This window comes from Haematobia irritans, chromosome 5, assembly GCF_050003625.1.
Source record: "Haematobia irritans isolate KBUSLIRL chromosome 5, ASM5000362v1, whole genome shotgun sequence".
Taxonomy (NCBI): Eukaryota; Metazoa; Arthropoda; class Insecta; order Diptera; family Muscidae; genus Haematobia; species Haematobia irritans.
Window position 1 is genome coordinate 158,487,625 of NC_134401.1, and position 21,551 is coordinate 158,509,175.

The window sequence follows — 21,551 nt, forward strand, 5'->3', positions numbered from 1 at the left end:
TGCAGAGCTCATATAAGCACAACGAGGCCCAAAGTAGGGAGGGCTACTCCATGTTGTGCGTCTATATTTCAGTTGCAACCCTTAAAATGCATTTTTTCCATTTTCCATGAATTTTTACTCCCGATGCTCCCGACATAATGCGAGTATTGAGTGTTCTTGTGTTCATTTTTGCAAATGTAATGTAAATTTTTCTTTTACACCTTTCTTTTTTTTTTGCATATCCCCACCCGGAAAATTCATCGCTTGCGCCTGTGGACCGGTATAAAAACCCCTCGCACAACTTAAACATTTTCAGAAGTTTATCAAACGTACGCTCAGGCACTACTTTGATGTTGGTGCTGCTGATGGTGGCTATTTAAAACTTAGACGCCACAGCTGCCGACGTTATTATTGTGTTCGTATTTATTTCAGAGTTCGTTGTTAAGTTAATATACGTAAATTTGAATTTCTCTCTGTGTAAAAAAATAACACTAAAGTGAATCGTGTGTGTGTGTGCATGCATGGTCATGATATCTTAATGACTTTAGTATAACAACGTGAGTGTATTTTTTTGAAAAAGTGCAAAAGTGACTAAAACATCACCATATGTGATCTTCTAAAGACTAAAAATGTTCAAAAAATTAAAATAAATTTAAAAATCCAATAAAAACAAGAAAAATGAACAAAAATGTAAAAAAAAGAATTAAATGAAAATTGTTGAAAATGTGATCTTCCCAGAAACCGGATGCATGTCTTGTAAAACAGAAAACCCGGAATTATTTAAAAGTTAGAGGTTTAGATTTGATTTTTAGCTAAGAAACAAATGAGACTCTCTCTAAATATCTCTTCTCGCCATAAAGCCTCTCACCTTTATTTTCTCAATTCTTAGCCTTAAGCCTTAATTTCGAAAATCAGCTTTTGGGATAACCAACAGCATTGTTACTATTGATGTTGCTTTCAGTTGATCCTTTAAATCATTAAAATTATTAATTAATTTATATTTTGTTGTAAACAAAATAAATTTAATAATATTTTAATAAAAATTGTAGAAACTCCAAGCTTTGCACAAATGCATTACAGTTAGATTGATTTGATTGTTGAGTAAGAAATAGATTTGTCTCTCTTTCCTATAAAGCCTCTCACCAGTGGCCTCTTAATGCTTTGCCTTAAGCCTTGCATTTAAAACTAGGTGTTGTTGTAACACATAGCATTGTTAGTATTGTTGTTGGTTTAATTATAATAAATAACAAGTATATACAGCAGTAAGTTCGGCCGGGCCGAATCTTAAATACCCACCACCATGAACCAAATATTAGGGTTTCCTTTGAAATTTCAGGAGGGCTTGAGGACACTACCCGAAGCTAAATTTAAAGATTTCACCTATGAGGACTATATCAGATTCTGGATTTATAAGAACCATTTTTGTTTGAGTTTTAGAGGAATCATTAACATCTCTTGTAAGTGTGCAAGAAAATTATAAAATAACGTCTGGATTTGAAATCTTAAATCTGTAGAAGTAAAATCTGGAAATTTTACATTGAGTTTCAAGCAATTTTCATGATCAGTGCGCGCCTTCTACACCCTCAAGAAGTGAAGTCGGTCTATATGGAGGCATTACCAAATGGACCGATAAAAACTTAATCCGATACACGTTTTTGTGAGCCTAAAATACCAGAATATTTACAATTTCAGGCATATCAGATAAAAACTACGGTTTCTAGAAACCCAAGGAGTTAAATCGGGAGATCGTTCTTATGGGGGCTATACTAAAATATGGACCGATACTCACCATTTTCGGCACACATATTTGTGACCCGAAAATACCTCTAGATTTCCAATTTCAGGCAAATAGGATAAAAACTTCGGATTCTAGAAGCCCAAGAAGTAAAATTGGGAAATCGGTCTATATGGGGGCTATACCAAAATATGGACCGATACTCACCATTTTCGGCACACCTCTTTATGGTCCTAAAATACCTCTAGATTTCAAATTTCAGACAAATTGGATAAAAACTACGGTTTCTATAAGCCCAAGATCCCAAATCGGGAGATCGGTCTATATGGGGGCTATACCAAAATATGGACCGATACTCACAATTTTTGGCACACGTATTTGTGGTCCTACAATACCTCTAAATTTCCACTTTCAGGTAAAATGAATAAAAACTGCGTTTTCTATAAGCCCAAGATCCCAAATCGGGAGATCGGTCTATCTGGGGGCTATACCAAAATATGGACCGATACTCACAATTTTTGGCACACGTTTTTGTGGTCATAAAATACCTCTAGATTTCCAAGTTCAGGTAAATTGAATAAAAACTGCGGTTTCTATAAGCCCAAGAAGTAAAATAGGGAGATCGGTCTATATGGGGGCTATACCAAAACGTGGACCGATGCTCACCATTTTTGGCACACCTCTTTATAGTCATAAAATACCTCCAGATTTCAAATTTCAGGCAAATTGGATAAAAACTACGATTTCGATAAGCCAAAGACCCCAAATCGGGAGGTCGGTTTATATGGGGACTATATCAAAACCTGGACCGATATAGCCCATCTTCGAACTTGACCTGCCTGCAGACAAAAGACGAGCTTGTGCAAAATTTCAGCACGATTGCTTCATTATTGAAGACTGTAGCGTGATTACAACAGACAGACAGACAGACAGACAGACAGACAGACAGACGGACAGACGGACATCGTTATATCGTCTTAGAATTTCTCCCTGATCAAGAATATATATACTTTATATAGTCGGAAATCGATATTTCGATATGTTACAAACGGAATGACAAACTTATTATACCCCCGTCACCATTCTATGGTGGTGGGTATAAAAAAATAGTTTTTTTAATAAATACAAGAATACAAGCTTACAGAAAAATTTAATGAAAATTTTATTAAACATGAACTCCTCAAAAATGTTTTACATCCAGAGGTTTTGATTTGATTACTCAGTAAAAAAATTGATTGTCTCTCTCTCTTTCTCTCCGCATAAAGCCTCTCACCTTTGTTCTCTTAATACTTAGCCCTAAGCCTTCATTTCAAAAACGAGGCTTTTGTGGTAACCAACAGGATTGTTACTATAGCTGTTGTTTTGATTTGGTTGACTTCCGTTAAAATTTTTAATTAATTTATATGTTTTCAAAACCAATATAAGAAAAAATAAGCAAACAAAATTTAATAAAAATGTGAGCTTCTCAGAAATGCTTTACATTTAGAAGTTTTGATTTGATTGTCTCTCTACCCATAAAGCATTCTACCTGTAGTCTCTTAATACTTAGACCAAAGCCTTCATTTCGAAGCTCAGCTCAACAAAATTTTCACTATTGCTGTTTTTTTTTCTGTGCTGCATTTTCATAAAAATTATTTACAATTATTTACAGTAGTAAGTTCGGCCGGGCCGAATCTTATATACCCACCACCATGAATCAAATAGTTTCCTTTGAAAATTTCAGGGGGGTTTGATGGTAGATATTTTCTCAAGCAGATCGGTTCAACCAGTACGCTTCCCGAAGATAAATGTAAAGATTTTACATATGAAGACTAGATCAGATTCTGAATTTATAAAAACCATTTTTTGTTTGAGTTTTAGAGGAATCATAAACATCTCTTGTAAGTGTGCAAGAAAATTATGAAATAAGGCCTTAATTTGAAATCTAAAATCTGTAGATTTTCATCCCAATTATTTAAATGATTACGGGAATTAAAATCGGGAAATTTTGCATTCAGTTTCAAGTAATTTTCATGATCAGTGCGCCTTTTATACCCTCAATAAGTGAAATCGGTCTATATGGAGGCCTTACCAAATGGACCGATAAAACTAAATCATATACACCTTGTTATGGGTCTAAAATGCCAGTATATTTTCATTTTGTTGCAAATCAGATAAAAACTACAATTTCTAGAAACCCTAGTAGGTAAATCGGCAGTTCGGTGTATTGGGGGGCTATACCAAAACATGGAAAGATACACACAGTATTCGGCACATTTAATTGTAGTTCTAGAATCTAGACCCCAAATCGGAGGGCCGGTTTATAAGGGGGCTATATCAAAAACTGTACCGATATACAATATATTCCGCACACCTCTTTATGATCCTAGAATACCTCTAGATTTCCACTTTCTGGCAAATTGGATAAAAACTACGGATTCTAGAAGCCCAAAAAGTAAATCTGGAGATCGGTCTATATAGGGGCTATATCGAAACATGATCCAATAATCACCATTTTCGGCACATCCCTTTATTTTCTTAGAATACCTCTGGATTTCCAATTTCAGGTATATTGGATTAAAACTACGGATTCTAGATGTCCATATAGACCGATCTATATGGGGGCTATATCAAAACATTTTCCGAGAATCACCATTTTCGGCACATCTCTTTATTTTCCTAGAATACCTCTGGATTTCCGATTTCAGGTATATTGGATCAAAACTACGAATTCTAGATGCCCAAGAAGTAAAATCGGTCTATATGGTTGCTATATCAAAACATGGACCTATACACCACATTTTCGACGCACCAATTTGTGGTCTTAAAATACCTCTAGTCCATAGGGGGGGGGGGGGGTATACCAAAACATGGTCTAATAGGCACCATTTTCGGTACACTTTTTGATGGTCCTAGAATATCTATAGATTTCCAATTTCAGGCAAATTAGATAAAAACTACGGATTCTAGAGGCCCAAAAAGTAAAATCGGGAGATTGGTCTATATGGGGGATATATCAAAACACGGCCCGATAATCATCATTTTCGGCACATCTCTTTATTTTCCTAGAATACCTCTAGATTTCCAATTTCAGGCAAATTGGATAAAAACTACGGATTCTAGAAGCCCAAGAAGTAAAATAGGGAAATCGGTCTATATGGGGGCTATATCAAAACATGGACCGATAATCACCATTTTCGACACACCTCTTTATGGTCCTAAAATACCTCTAGATTTTCAATTTCAGGCTAATCGGATAGAAAATACACTTTCTAGACACCCAAGAAGCAAAATCGGGAAATCGGTCCATAGGGGGGCTATACCAAAACATGGACTGATAGGCACCATTTTCGGTACACTTTTTGATGGTCCAAAATACTTCTAGATGTCCAATTTCAGGCAAATTAGATAAATACTACACTTTTTATAAGCCCAAGACACCAAATCGGGAGGTGGGTGTATATGGGGACTATATCACAACTTGGATCGATGTAGCCCATCTTCGAACTTAACCTGTCTGCAAACAAAAGACGAATCTCTGCCAATTTTCAGGACGATAGCGCCATTATTGAAGCCTGTAGCGTGATTATAACATACAGACAGACGGACATGCTATATCGTCTTAGAATTTCTCCCTGATCAAGAATATATATACTTTATATAGTCGGAAATCGATATTGAGATGTGTTACAAACGCAATGACAAACTTATTATATCCCCGTCACCATTCTATGATGGTTGGAATAATTAACAACATTTTTATACCCTCCACCATAGGATGGGGGGGGGGGGTATATTAACTTTGTCATTCCGTTTGTAACACATCGAAATATTGCTCTAAGACCCCATAAAGTATATATATTCTGGGTCGTGGTGAAATTCTGAGTCGATCTGAGCATGTCCGCCCCTCTGTTGAAATCACGCTAACTTCCGAACGAAACAAGCTATCGACTTGATACTTGGCACAAGTAGTTGTTATTGATGTAGGTCGGATGGTATTGCAAGTGGGCCATATCGGTCCACTTTTACGTATAGCCCCCATATAAACCGATCCCCCGATTTGGCTTGCGGATCCTCTAAGAGCAGCAAATTTCATCCGATCCGGCTGAAATTTGGTACATGGTATTAGTATATGGTCTCTAACAACCATGCAAAAATTGGTTCACATCGGTCCATAATTATATATAGCCCCCATATAAACCTATCAACAGATTTGACTTCCGGAGCCTCTTGGAAGACCAAAATTCATCTGATTCAGCAGAAATTTGGTACGTGAGGTTAATATATGGCCTCAAACACCCATGCAAAAATTGGTCGATATCGGTCCATAATTATATATAGGCCCCATATAAACCGTTGTTATTGATGTAGGTCGGATGGTATTGCAAGTGGGCCATATCGGTCCACTTTTACGTATAGCCCCCATATAAACCGATCCCCCGATTTCGCTTGCGGAGCCTCTAAGAGAAGGAAATTTCATCCGATCCGGCTGAAATTTGGTACATGGTGTTAGTATATGGGCTCTAACAACCATGCAAAAATTGGTTCACATCGGTCCATAATTATATATAGCCCCCATATAAACCTATCAACAGATTTGACCTCTGGAGCCTCTTGGAAGACCAAAATTCATCTGATTCAGTTGAAATTTGGTACGTGATGTTAATATATGGCCTCAAACACCCATGCAAAAATTGGTCGATATCGGTCCATAATTATATATAGGCCCCATATAAACCGATCCCCAGATTTGACCTCCGGAGCACCTTGGAAGAGCAAAATTCTTCCCATTCGGTTGAAATTTGGTACGTGATGTTAGTATAGGGTATCCAACAACCATGCAGGAATTGGTTCCTATCAGTCCATAATAATATATAGCTCCCATATAAACCGATCCCCAGATTTGACCTCCGGTGCCTTTTGGAGGAGCAAAATTCATCCGATCTGGTTTAAATTTTGTACGTGGTGGTAGTTTAAGTCTTTAGTCATTCGTAGAAGTCTCTACGCAATCCATGGTGGAGGGTACATAAGATTCGGCCTGGCCGAACTTACGGCCGTATATACTTGTTTGAAATTGTAAGCTTCAAAAAAATGCTTTTCTATTACAGGTTTTAATTTGATTGTTGAGTAAGAAAATAGATTTGTCTCTCTATCACCCCATAAAGCTACTCACCTTTGTATTATTAACCCTTTCACTACCGAAATAAGCCTAATATTAAAAAACTTAAATTTTTCTCCTGGTTTTACTTATAGTAACAGAATGTAGAAAACAAATTTTAATTTTGAGGACTTACCTCAATTATTGTTCTGAAAACTTGATTCTTGAATTGTGACCAAATTGCCTTACGAAAATAAGCTCTATTTGGCCTATAATATCTTTCGAAGTGTAAGCAAAAATACAAACAAGAACCAAAAAAAATCCGAACCGAAACATGTACAGTCCAGGCGTGTATAGATTGGTATCTGGCGTTTTCTTTTCAATGGCTCTATTGACCATGTTCCTTAATCTATATCTGTCCATAAAGCTCGAAGAATAATTGTATAATTAGGAAATCCAGCTATAGTTTTTGTATGAACGTCAATTTGCTGGAGACATGCAGTAGAGAAATTGTCTCAAAATTTCGTATTTTTTTGTTTCTTGTTAAAGAAGTTTACAAAAATACATTTTAGTGCTCGCCAATATTGGAAATATTTATAGCTGGTTTAGATTAAAACCTCTACTATAAAATAACGTCGAGAAATAAATCGAAACTAAGCCTGGAAATAGATTTTGGAGTCCCTTACGAATGTCCTCCTGAGTAGACATAGGTAGTTAAAGGGTTAATATATAGTCGTAAGCAGTCATTTGGAAAATCTTTTTGGGTTATCAAAAGCAATTATATATTTTTAAATACTTTGTTATGAACAAAATAACAAATAAATAAATTATTGAAAATTTTTAAAACTGTTAGCTTCGCAGAAATGCTTCATAGTTAGAGATTTTGATTTAATTACTCAGTAAAAAAAATGGATTTGTCTCTCTTCATTTCTCCCCCAATAAAGCCTCTCACCTTTGTGCTCCTAATACTTAGCCGTAGAAATCATCTTATAGGGGAACCAACAGCATTTTTACTTCGGTTTTTCTATGCTTCATTTTCATAAAATTATTAATTTATTTGTTATTTTGTTATATAATAAAGAAACAAATAAATAAAAAATTAATGGCATGGTTTGAAACTGTTAGCTTCAAAGTTAAATTTAGAGGTTTATTTTTAATGAATGAGTATGAAAATAGATTTGTTTCTCTCTCTCCCAATAAAGCCTCTCACCTTTGGTCTAATACTCAGCCGTAAGCCTCCAATCTTTTTGGGTTACCAACATCATTTTTGCTATTGTTGTTGGTTTTATTTGTCCCACATCTATTAAAATTAATGATTCATTTATATTTTATTATAAACAAAAGAAAAAATAAATACAAAAAAAAATTAAAGATATTTTTTGAAACTGTTAGCTTCACAGAAATGTTTTATAGTTTAATTTGTTTTATTTACTCAGTAAGAAAATAGATTTGTCTCTCTCACTCTCTCTCTCTTCATAAAGCCTCTCACCTTTAATCTCTTAATGCTTAGCCCTAAGCCTTGCATTTGAAAATAGGCTTTTCGAGTAACACATATCATTGTTACTATTGTTGCTGTTGCTGTTGTTGTTTTTATTTGTCCCATTTCAATTAAATTAATTAATTAATTTATGTTTTGTAATACATTGGGTGTATTGTGCCAAACAAAATTCCCCAAAAATACCCCATGGGGGTTTTTGAGTGCTGCATATGCTGTCATTTGTGCACTTTGTTAGGCTATGTATGGTTGGTTCACTGCTAAGGCTAGTGGGTTGACTATGCATGCTGAGTGTATGGGTATGTGTGTGTGTGTGCCTGTGTTTCTGTTGTACCATATACTTCAATGTTGTATCGTTCACTGTTGGCTATGGTTTTGCTATCGCTATTTTGGCTGTGTCTTGTGTATCATAGCCAACATTTTAGCCAAAGGATGCCAATTTGTGGCCATTTGATTGTATACGTATGTGTCTGTATGTATGCTTGTGCCGACTGTATGTGTGTGCAATCTCATAGTCTCGTTGTGAATTGCATTATTTAATTTGCTTTATTTATTGTTGTTCAATACAAGACTTTTCATTTATGTACATTCATACCCAATGCAAGTGATACAACTTAATTCCTGAGTCTTCTAATGCAATCGAATCAACAGAATCTTAAGACTACGAGGGATGAGAAATAAGTAAGTCAATAGTTTATAATTGAAGACATAATAGTACAATTTAAAATGGGTTGTAGTTTTTTAAAGTTTCGCACAAGGATGTAAAAATTGATCGTCGTGAAAATGTGCCTTCGTGTAAGTGGGCCATTACATTTCTATTAAATTAATTGCCAACGGCAATGAAATATTGATACTATATTTCTTTTTTTTTGCTATGTTGGGTTTATGAAGCTCGTTCTCAACCTTAGAAAATAAAATTTAGCAATTATAAAGAAAATCAAAAAAAAAAATTGTTTCGGTATAAGGCTAATATTTTATAATTTTTTCTATCAAATTATGAAGTTGCGCCTTTTTTAAATTAGATATAAATAATGCCAACAATCATTTTATATGAATTTCATAAAAACTTATAATTTTATGGGAGAAATTGGCAAACAGGTAGCACAAATATGTAAAGGGTATGGCATTTAGTGGCATCACACAGGAGTGGTACAGAAGTTTCAACGCTTAAAAAAATGGTAAAATTTTCACAAACGTGTCTGAGCCTTTACAGTCTCAAATCTTATATTTTACTCTAAAAAAATCTTAACCGTTTCCAAAGATTTTGGTTTTACACTAATGATTTTGGTATTGATTTTGGTATTGAAGAAGCAAAATTCTCTTTTTAATTAGAGTTTAGCATACTTAAACTAGGAAACAAATTTGAATTTATGCGTTTTTCAGTTTTTTTTTTCTTCATATGCTATCAAAGACCTTTAAAAGCGTTTTAACGAAACCTCAAATTTCAAAATTCAGACTTGATTTTAGGTATAAATTATGATATGCTCCAAATAAAAATCGTCTCTAAAATAAAGTGTTGAAAGTCATGTCCTATTTTTGAACACGTTTTTACATTGTAGTCAAGGTGCAAAAACACAACAAATTCTAAGGAAATTATTATCCCATTTTTAGAAGAATTAAACTCCTTTTAAATGTTTAATAGGTTCGACCGTAGTGGTAGGCTGATCTAGACTATTCAGTCCATTCCTCTTTTCATTCAAATCGACACCTCTAACTCTAAGACGTTCTACCGATGTTTTTCAGTTTGTCTTTTGTAATCACAGCCTTCAGTAATGGCTGTAGCGTGAAATTTGTCTGCAAGCAGGTCAAATTCGAGGATGGGCTACAGCGGTCCACGTTTTGATATAGTCGTCATAGAAATCAATCCCCCAGTTTTATTTTTGGAAATCGAAAATCTCGAAGAATTTTGGGTCCACAACGAGGTAGAAATCGATCCCCCAGTTTTTTTTTTTGGAAATCGAAAATCTCGAAAAATTTTGGGTCCACAACTATGGTGTGTATCGATCTATGTGTTGGTATAGTCCTCATACAACCGATCTGCCAATTTGATTTGTTGGGCATCAGGTCACCGCATTTTAATCTTCTTTGCCATATAATTGAAAATCTCAAAATATTTTAGGTCCATACAAAACTACGTAAACCGATCTCCAAATTTAACTTCTTGAGAGGTTAGAAAACGAACTTATCAGCAGTAATTTCTCCCGTTATCAGAAGCAATTTCTCCCGTCGTGTTCCAGACTCAAATGCGCACTGTACCTTTCAAGATATAACCAGAAAACAATTCTTACGTTAAAAAAAATTTTAACAGAATTCTACGATATCAAGTTTGTTGCATTTAAAATATCATAGCACAGTTTTAAAAATATGTTTTTTTTTCGGAAAATCTATAGTAATACAAAACAAAATTGAAAATAAAATTTTGCCCGAAAATTCAAAAACCTCCATTTTGGAGAATTATTAATATTGACCGGAAATAAAAGTAATGTTGGTAAAAAAAATCTGTTGTGTAGTATAAACATATCTCTATTCTCTACTACAATCAAATTATTTATTTGCAAACAAAAACTTGGTTTATTTTAAGATACAACCACTATTTTTGCAAAAAAAAAAAAAAAAAATACAAAAAAAAATTAGAAAAATATGTGATATGCAGAAGTTCTTTTTTTATTAACATTGTCATTCCGTTTGTAACACATCGAAATATTGCTCTAAGACCCCATAAAGTATATATATTCTGGTGGTGGTCTGGTCGTGGTGAAATTCTGAGTCGATCTAAGCATGTCCGTCCGTCTGTTGAAATCACGCTAACTTCCGGACGAAACAAGCTATCGACTTGAAACTTGGCGCAAGTAGTTGTTATTGATGTAGGTCGGATGGTACTGAAAATGGGCAATATCGGACACTTTTACGTATAGCCCCCATATAAACCAACGCTCAGATTTGGCTTGCAGAGCCTCTTGGAGGAGCAAAATTCATCCGATCCGGTTGAAATTTTGTACATGGTGTAAATATATGATCTCTAATAACCATGCAAAAATTCGTCCACATCGGTTCATAATTATATATAGCCCCCATATAAACCGATCCCCAGATATGGCTTGCGGAGCCTCTAAGGGAAGGAAATTTCATCCGATCCGGCTGAAATTTGGTACTTGGTGTAAGTATGTGATCTCTAGCAACCATGCAAAAATTGGTCCACATCGTTCCTTAATTATATATAGCCCCATATAAATCGATCCCCCGATTTCGCTTGCGGAGCCTCTAAGAAAAGGAAATTTCATCCGATCCGGCTGAAATTTGGTACATGGTGTTAGTATATGGTCTCTAACAACCATGCAAAAATTGGTCCACATCGGTCCATAATTTTATATAGCGCCCATATAAACCAACCCCAGATTTGACCTCCGGAGCCTCATGGATGAGCAACATTCATCCGATTCGGTTGAAAATTGGTACGTGGTGTAAGTATATGATATCTAATAACCACGCAGGAATTGGTCCATATCGGTCCATAATTATATGTAGCCCCCATATAAACCGATCCCCAGATTTGACCTCCGGAGCCCCTCGGAAGAGCAAAATTCACCCGATCCGGTTGAAATTTGGTACGTGGTGTAAGTATATGATATCTAACAACCCCGCAGGAATTGGTCCATATCGGTCCATAATTATATGTAGCCCCCATATAAACCGATCCCCAGATTTGACCTCCGGAGGAGCAAAATTCACCCGATCCGGTTGAAATTTGGTACGTGGTGAAATATGGTACATTGGGCTAGTACATGGGCTAGTACATCGGTCTATAGTTATATATAGCCGATCCCCAAAAATAATTTACCAAAATTTTATTACTAAAGAAATTTTTTTCATAATTTTATTACTATAGAAAATTTGTCAAAATTTTATTACTATACAAAATTTTGTCACCATTTTATTACTATACAAAATTTTGTCAAGATTTAGCTTCTATAGAAAATTTTGTCAAAATTTTATTATTATATGAAATTTTGTCAAGATTTTATTTCTGTAGAAAAATTTGTCAAAATTTTATTTCTATAGACAAATTTGTCAAAATTTTATTGCTATAGAAAGTTTTGTCAAAATTTTATTTCTATAGAAAATTTTGTCAACATTTTATTTTTGTAGAAAAATTTGTCAACATTTTATTTCTATAGTTAAAATTTTATTTCTATAGAAAATTTTGTTAAAATGTTGTTTCTATAGAAAATTTTGTCGAAATTTTGTTACTATAGAAAATTTTGTCAAAATTTTGTTACTATAGAAAATTTTGTCAAAATTTTATTTCTATAGAAAATTTTGTCAAAATATTATTTCAATAAAAAATTTTGTCAAAATTTATTTCTATAAAAAATTTTTGTCAAAATTTTATTTCTATAGAAAATTTTGTCAAAATTTTATTTCTACAGAAAATTTTGCCAATCTTTTATTTCTATAGAAAATTATGGTAAAATTTTATTTCTATAGAAAATTTTGTTAAAATATTATTCCTATAGAAAATTTTGTTAAATTTTTATTTCCATAGAAAATTTTGTCAAAATTTTATTTCTATAGAAAATTTTGTCAAAATTTTATTTCTATAGAAAATTTTGTCAAAATTTTATTATTATAGAAAATTTTGTCAAAATTTTATTACTATACAAAATTTTTTCAAGATTTGATTTCTGTAGAAAATTTTGTCAAAATTTTATTTCTATAGAAAATTTTGTCATAATTTTATTTCTATAGAAAATTTTGTAAAAATTTCATTTCTATGGAAAATTTTGTCAAAATTTTATTTCTATAGAAAATTTTGTCGAAACTTTATTTCTATTGAAAATTTTGTCAAAATTTTATTTCTATAGAAAATTTTTTCAAAATTGTATTTCTATAGAAATTTTGTCAAAATTTTATTTATATAGAAAATTTTGTCAAAATTTTAGTTCTATAGAAAATGTTGTAAAAATTTTATTTGTATAGAAAATTTTGTCATACTGAATTATATACGTATTTAATCGGCCTTTGTTTGTTTAATATACACCCCGTATAAAATAACTTCCAATTTAGAAGACGGGTTTAAAAATTTTTAAGATACCTTTGCCATTGGCAAGTGTTACCGCAACACAAGTAATTCAATTGTGAATGACAGTCTTTAGTAAAAGTTTCTACGCAATCCATGGTGGAGGGTACATAAGATTCGGCCTGGCTGAACTTACGGCCGTATATATTTCCCAGCAAAAAAAATTGGAAGTTCTTCCAAAAGCACAACTTTAAAAGCACTTCCAGAAGATGCACTCCCAATGATGTTCTTTATTTTAACTACCCAGGAATTTCTTTTAATGCTATTTTTTATAACTTGGTTTTTTCATACTTTTAATGGGAATTTTTAACTTTTTTTTGTTTCAAATAGGTTAAAAACAGAGTAAGAATTCATAAAATGGAATAAATCATTTAAATTTGGTCGAAAAAATGCTAAATCCAATCTGAAAAAATTGTGAATTTTTGAAAATATTTGAGGTCAAACGATTCGGACAAGCGTTAGAATCCATTAAAACTTATAAAAAATGATAAAAATTATTTATTTGACAAAATATCACAGAATTTTTAAATTTACATCCCAAACATTGAATACGGATCACACATAAGGAAGTGATGCAAATTCAGTGCAACGACTGTTGAAATGGATGACTTCCGTCCTATGACAAGCCCATGTTAAATTCATCGCTTCTGCGTCAATTTTGCACCACTTCCGGGTCCAAAAAGGACATTTTCATTACTTTTTTGGCGACGCTTATTTTGCTGGGTTGTTATATATTATATATTTTTTTTTTCGGTGGAATCGGTGTCATTGCACATGGATCGGTACAATTAATGTTTTAATTGGCTTTGGTGATTGATATTATTATTAGTTCTGTCATTAAATACATTTCAATTAAAAATTTATAGAATCGTGATTGAATACAAAAAATATTTTTTTTGTGTACACAAAATGGCTTATAGATTTTTAACGGTGTAGTTATTACACAGGCTTCATGGTCTTTTGTTTTGTTCAACATTTTAGCCTGTATAAATTCACGAATTGTGATAAAAATGCAAATTTGCTATTTTACCATTTTTGGTTGTTGTCCTAGTCCCCAGACGAATTCAAACAGCCACGGGTTTTTGTTCATTGATACGAAATATACAGCGGCCTTTTCGCAGTAGTAGCTGTATAGGCTCTATGTGAGTGTTTTTGTTGTTGTTTGGTATTGTAAGGACTACAATATCTGTGTGTGTGTGTTAGTGTTGAATTCAGTTTGTCATGTTTGCTAAATGTTTTTATAATCCCCGATAACACAATCATTTTATCACATTTACAATTACCGATGTTTATATTCCCTCCCCCCGTTTTTTTCCACCACGAGAATTGCCCCACAACAACTCGTTGGGTCTTAGTCTGTCTGTCTGTCCGACTCTTAGTGTGCTATAGCAGTTGTTGCCATCCTTGATGTTTTACCATGAAATTTACATATTTTGTTGTTTTAGAGCCACGACGCTTGAGGTTTTTGTAATTGTAATTGTTGTTGTTATTTTCGCCTCTTTGTTTTTTTTTTGCATTTCCCAGGCTCAAATCCCATGAAGTAGTTTCGAGGATTTGGTGACCAAGCGAATATTGATGTTTTGTGATTGTTGTAGTTGCCTATTTTAACCGTGTTTCAAATTTGGCCCTATGTAATGTTGCACTTATCGTATGGCTTTGTTCACTTGTTCGTTTTTATTGGCTAGGGCTTTTTCTAGTTGGAAAGTTATTTTCTTTTATTCTCTTAACTCTAAAGGCAAGATGACTTCAATGAAAGTTTTATCCATTTAAAGTCGAGTAAAACATCGTAAAAATCCTTTTTCATGTTTTAAGGAGAGAAATTCTTGAGCTTACCACAATATTTTTATACCCTTCACCACTACTGTGGTACAGGGTATAATAAGTTTGTGCATTTGTATGTAACGCCAAGAAGGAGTAATCATAGGCCAACCTTTTAGTATACGGATCGGCTTAGAATTAAATTCTGAGTCGATTTAGCGATGTCCGTCTGTCTGTCTGTCCGTCTGTCTGTCCGTCTGTCTGTCCGTCTGTCTGTCCGTCTGTCTGTCTGTCTGTCTGTCTGTCTGTTGATGTATTTTTGTGTGCAAAGTACAGCTCGCAGTTTTAGTCCGAATGTCCTAAAATTTGGTATAGGGTCCTGTTACGGCTCAAAGACGATCCCTATTGATTTTGGGAAAAATCGGTTCAGATTTAGATATAGCTGCCATATATATTTTTCGCCGATCTGGTCATAATTGGCGTGTATATCAACCGATCTTCGTCAAATTCCGTACATCCGAATATTTTATGGGTCTCGAAAAACTTGCAAAATACCAGCCAAATCGGTTCAGATTTAGATATAGCTCTCATATATAGCTTTCGCCCGATTTACACTCATTTGCCCAAAGAGGCCAATTTTTAACTCCGATTTGGTTGAAATTTTGCACAGGGAGTAGAATTAGCATTGTAACTATGCGTGCCAAATTTGGTTGAAATCGGTTCAGATTTGGATATATCTCCCATATATAGCTTTCGCCCGATTTACACTCATATGACCACAGAGGCCAATTTTTAACTCCGATTTAGTTGAAATTTTGCACAGGGTAGGAAGAATTAGCATTGAAACTATGCGTGCCAAATTTGGTTGAAATCGGTTCAGATTTGGATATATGTCCCATATATAGCTTTCGCCCGATTTACACTCATATGACCACAGAGGCCAATTTTTTGCTCCGATTTAGTTGAAATTTTGCACAGAGAGTAGAATTAGCATTGTTGCTATGCGTGCCAAATTTGGTTGAAATCGGTTCAGATTTAGATATAGCTCCCATATATATGTTTTTCTGATTTCGACAAAAATGGTCAAAATACCAACAATTTCCTTGTAAAATCGCCACTGCTTAGTCGCAAAGTTGTAAAAATGACTCTAATTTTCCTAAACTTCTAATACATATATATCGAGCGATAAATCATAAATAAACTTTTGCAAAGTTTCCTTAAAATTGCTTCAGATTTATATGTTTCCCATATTTATACCCTTCACCACTACTGTGGTACAGGGTATAATAAGTTTGTGCATTTGTATGTAACGCCAAGAAGGAGTAATCATAGGCCAACCTTTTAGTATACGGATCGGCTTAGAATTAAATTCTGAGTCGATTTAGCGATGTCCGTCTGTCTGTCTGTCCGTCTGTCTGTCCGTCTGTCTGTCCGTCTGTCTGTCCGTCTGTCTGTCTGTCTGTCTGTCTGTCTGTTGATGTATTTTTGTGTGCAAAGTACAGCTCGCAGTTTTAGTCCGAATGTCCTAAAATTTGGTATAGGGTCCTGTTACGGCTCAAAGACGATCCCTATTGATTTTGGGAAAAATCGGTTCAGATTTAGATATAGCTGCCATATATATTTTTCGCCGATCTGGTCATAATTGGCGTGTATATCAACCGATCTTCGTCAAATTCCGTACATCCGAATATTTTATGGGTCTCGAAAAACTTGCAAAATACCAGCCAAATCGGTTCAGATTTAGATATAGCTCTCATATATAGCTTTCGCCCGATTTACACTCATTTGCCCAAAGAGGCCAATTTTTAACTCCGATTTGGTTGAAATTTTGCACAGGGAGTAGAATTAGCATTGTAACTATGCGTGCCAAATTTGGTTGAAATCGGTTCAGATTTGGATATATCTCCCATATATAGCTTTCGCCCGATTTACACTCATATGACCACAGAGGCCAATTTTTAACTCCGATTTAGTTGAAATTTTGCACAGGGTAGGAAGAATTAGCATTGAAACTATGCGTGCCAAATTTGGTTGAAATCGGTTCAGATTTGGATATATGTCCCATATATAGCTTTCGCCCGATTTACACTCATATGACCACAGAGGCCAATTTTTTGCTCCGATTTAGTTGAAATTTTGCACAGAGAGTAGAATTAGCATTGTTGCTATGCGTGCCAAATTTGGTTGAAATCGGTTCAGATTTAGATATAGCTCCCATATATATGTTTTTCTGATTTCGACAAAAATGGTCAAAATACCAACAATTTCCTTGTAAAATCGCCACTGCTTAGTCGCAAAGTTGTAAAAATGACTCTAATTTTCCTAAACTTCTAATACATATATATCGAGCGATAAATCATAAATAAACTTTTGCAAAGTTTCCTTAAAATTGCTTCAGATTTATATGTTTCCCATATTTTTTTACTAACATTGTGTTCCACACTAGTGCATTAGCCGACTTAAATTTTGAGTCTATAGATTTTGTAGAAGTCTATCAAATTCTTCCAGATCGAGTGATATTTAAATGTATGTATTTGGGACAAACCTTTATATATAGCCCCAAACACATTTGGCGGATGTGATATGGTATCGAAAATTTAGATCTACAAAGTGGTGCAGGGTATTATATAGTCGGCTCCGCCCGACTTTAGACTTTCCTTACTGGTTTTTTACTAACATTGTGTTCCACACTAGTGCATTAGCCGACTTAAATTTTGAGTCTATAGATTTTGTAGAAGTCTATCAAATTCTTCCAGATCGAGTGATATTTAAATGTATGTATTTGGGACAAACCTTTATATATAGCCCCAAACACATTTGGCGGATGTGATATGGTATCGAAAATTTAGATCTACAAAGTGGTGCAGGGTATTATATAGTCGGCTCCGCCCGACTTTAGACTTTCCTTACTGGTTTTAAGTGCAAATTTTGTACTCATTTTTGGTCCCAATGAGAACATGGTGAAGATTTTGACACATCTTCATATAAAAGGTCTTCTTACTAGAAGTTCCCTCTTGAAGCTTTACTTTCTTGGCATTAGATAAATAGAAACTATGCCATTACTAACAAGAATATACCCTGGGTAGAGGGTAACTGGAAAATATATAGAACTTCAGGTGGATCTGATGAATGATACCCCCTCACCAAACATCGGATCAAATGGTATCTTTCTCCAAAATAAATTTACATACAGAGCCTACATCAGAGTTTTTATTTACATTTTAGAGGAGAATTAAACTTCTCGCATAAGCCTACAAGAATATCCCATGAGACACCGTGGTGCAATGGTTAGCATGCCCGCCTTGCATACGCATGACCGTGGGTTCAAACCCAGTTCCCAGCGAACACCAAAAAGTTTTTCAGCGGTGGACAGTGAAAATAAAATTTTGACAAAATTTTCGATAGAAATAAAATTTTGACAAAATTTTCTATAGAAATAAAATTTAAAAAAAATTTCTATACAAATCAAATATTGAAAAAATTTTCGGTAGAAATAAAATTTTGACAACATTTTCTAAAAAACATTCTAAACAAAAAAAAAAAATATACAAAATTGTCTATAAAAATAAAATTTTTTGTAGAAATAAAATTTGGCAAAATTTTATTTCTTTTGAAATATAGAAATAAAATTTTGACAAATTTGTCTATAAAAATTAAATTTTGACAAAAATTTTTATAGGAATTAAATTTTGACAAAATTTTCTATAGAAATAAAATTTTGACAAAAATTTTCGATAGAAATAAAATTTTGACAAAATTTTCTATAGAAATAAAATTTAAAAAAAATTTCTATACAAATAAAATATTGAAAAAATTTTCGGTAGAAATAAAATTTTGACAACATTTTCTAAAAAACTTTCTAAACAAAAAAAAAAAAAAATACAAAATGGTCTATAAAAATAAAATTTTTTGTAGAAATAAAATTTTGACAAAATTTTATTTCTATTTTGACAAAATTTTATTTCTTGAAATATAGAAATAAAATTTTGACAAATTTGTTTATAAAAATTAAATTTTGACAAAAATTTTTATAGGAATAAAATTTTCTATAGAAATAAAATTTTGACAAAATTTTTTATAGAAATACAGTTTTGACAAAATTTTCTATAGAAATAAAATTTTAACAAAATTGTCTATAAAAAGAAAATTTTGTCACAATTTTATTTCTATTGAAATATAAAAATAAAATTTTGATAAAATTTTATATAAAAATAAAATTTTGACATAATTTTCTATAGAAATAAAATTTTGACAAAATTTTCTATACAAATAAAATTTTGACAAAATTTTTTTAGGAATACAGTTTCGACAAAATTTTTTATACAAATAAAACTTTAACAAAATTGTCTATAAAAATAAAATTTTTAAAAAAAATTTTCAATAGAAATAAAATTTTGACATAATTTTCTATATGGAAATAAAATTTTGACAAAATTTTCGATAGAAATAAAATTTTGACAAAATTTTCTATAGAAATAAAATTTTAACAAAATTTTCGGTAGAAATAAAATTTTGACAACATTTTCTAACAAAACTTTCTAAACAAAAAAATTACAAAATTGTCTATAAAAATAAAATTTTTGGTAGAAATAAAATTTTGACAAAATTTTATTTCTATTGAAATATAAAAATAAAATTTTGACAAAATTGTCTATAGAAATAAAATTTTGACAAAATTTTCTATATAAATAAAATTTTGACAAAATAGTCTATAGAAATAAAATTTTGACAAAATGTTCTATAGAAATAAAATTTTAACAAAATTTTCTATAGAAATAAAATTTTGACAAAATTGTCTATAAAAATAAAATTTTGACAAAATTGTCTATAGAAATAAAATTTTGACAAAATTTTCTATAGAAATAAAATTTTGACAAAATTGTCTATAGAAACTGACAAAACTTTCAACACAAAAAAAAATAAATTACAAAATTTTCTATAGAAAAAAAATTTTGTCAAAATTGTCTATAGAAAAAAAAATTTAACATAATATTCTATATGGAAATAAAATTTTAACAAAATTGTCTATAAAAATAAAATTTTGACAAAATTTTTGATAGAAACAAAATTTCGACAAAACTTTCTATAGAAATTGAGAAAACTTTCTACACATAAAAAGTACAAAATTTTCTATAGAAATAAGATTTTGACACAATTTTCTATGGTACAAAAATTGTGAAAATAAAATTTTGACGAAATTTTTTTAGAAATAAATTTTTTTCAAAATTTTATTCTATTGAAATATAGAAATAAATTTTTCACAAAATTTTTTATAGAAATAAAATTTGGACAAATAAAATTTTAACAAAATTTTCTATAGAAATAAAATGTTGACCAAATTGTCTATAGAAATTGACAAAACTTTCTACACAAAAAAATAAAATACAAAATTTTCTATAGAAATAAAATTTTGACGAAATTGTCTATACAAATAAAATTTTGACATAATTTTCTATATGGAAATAAAATTTTAACAAAATTGTCTATAAAAATAAAATTTTGACAAAACTTTTAATAGAAATTGACAAAACTTGCTACACAAAAAAAGTACAAAATTTTCTTTAGAAATAAGATTTTGACACAATTTTCTATAGAACTAAAATTGTGAAAATAAAATTTTGACAAAATTTTATATAGAAATAAAATTTGTTCAAAATTGTATTTCTATTGAAAGATAGAAATAAAATTTTGACAAAATTGTCTATAAAAATAAATTTTTTACAAAATTTTTTATAGAAATAAAATTTGGACAAAATTTTCTATAGAAATAAAATTTTGACGTAATTTTCTATATGGAAATAAAATTTTAAAAAAATTGTCTATAAAAATAAAATTTTGACATAATTTTCTATAGAAATAAAATTTTGACAAAATTGTCTATAGAAATTGACAAAACTTTCTAAAAAAATTACGAAATTTTCTATAGAAATAAAATTTTTACACAATTTTCTATAGAACTAAAATTGTGACAAAATTTTCGGTAGTAATAAAATTTTGACAACATTTTCTATAGGAATAAAATTTCACAGTTGTTGCGAAATTCTCTATAGAAATAGAATTTTGACAAAAATTCCTTAGGAAAAACATTTTGTTAAAAAAGATTAAACCGATTTCTCGAAAAAAAATCTCCACAAAGATCCCCAAATTTATGGAAATTCCCCAAAAATCCCCAACTCAAACATTTCGTCCCCATTCACGAGAAAAATTCCCCAATTTAGGGAAAAATACCCAATACTGGCAACACTGGCGGTGGATTATCCCACCTCAGTAATGCTGGTGGTTTCACTGCAATGTGGAACGCCATTCGGACTCGCCTATAAAAAGGAGGTCCCTTGTCATTGAGCTTAACATAGAATCGCGCAGCACTCAGTGATAAGACAGAAGTTCACCACTTTGATATCACTATGGACCGAATAGTCTAAGTGAACCT

The 21,551-nt window shown here is 32.0% G+C and overlaps 1 long non-coding RNA gene across 1 annotated transcript in view; it reads left to right on the top strand.

Moving 5' to 3' along the window:
• The first annotated feature begins 330 nt into the window (after nt 1-330).
• LOC142240302 (uncharacterized) overlaps nt 331-21,551 on the top strand; it is a 115,503-nt gene continuing 94,282 nt past the window's right edge. The window contains exon 1 of the long non-coding RNA XR_012723225.1: nt 331-536. This is a non-coding gene — a long non-coding RNA (uncharacterized LOC142240302). The remainder of the gene's footprint in view (nt 537-21,551) is intronic.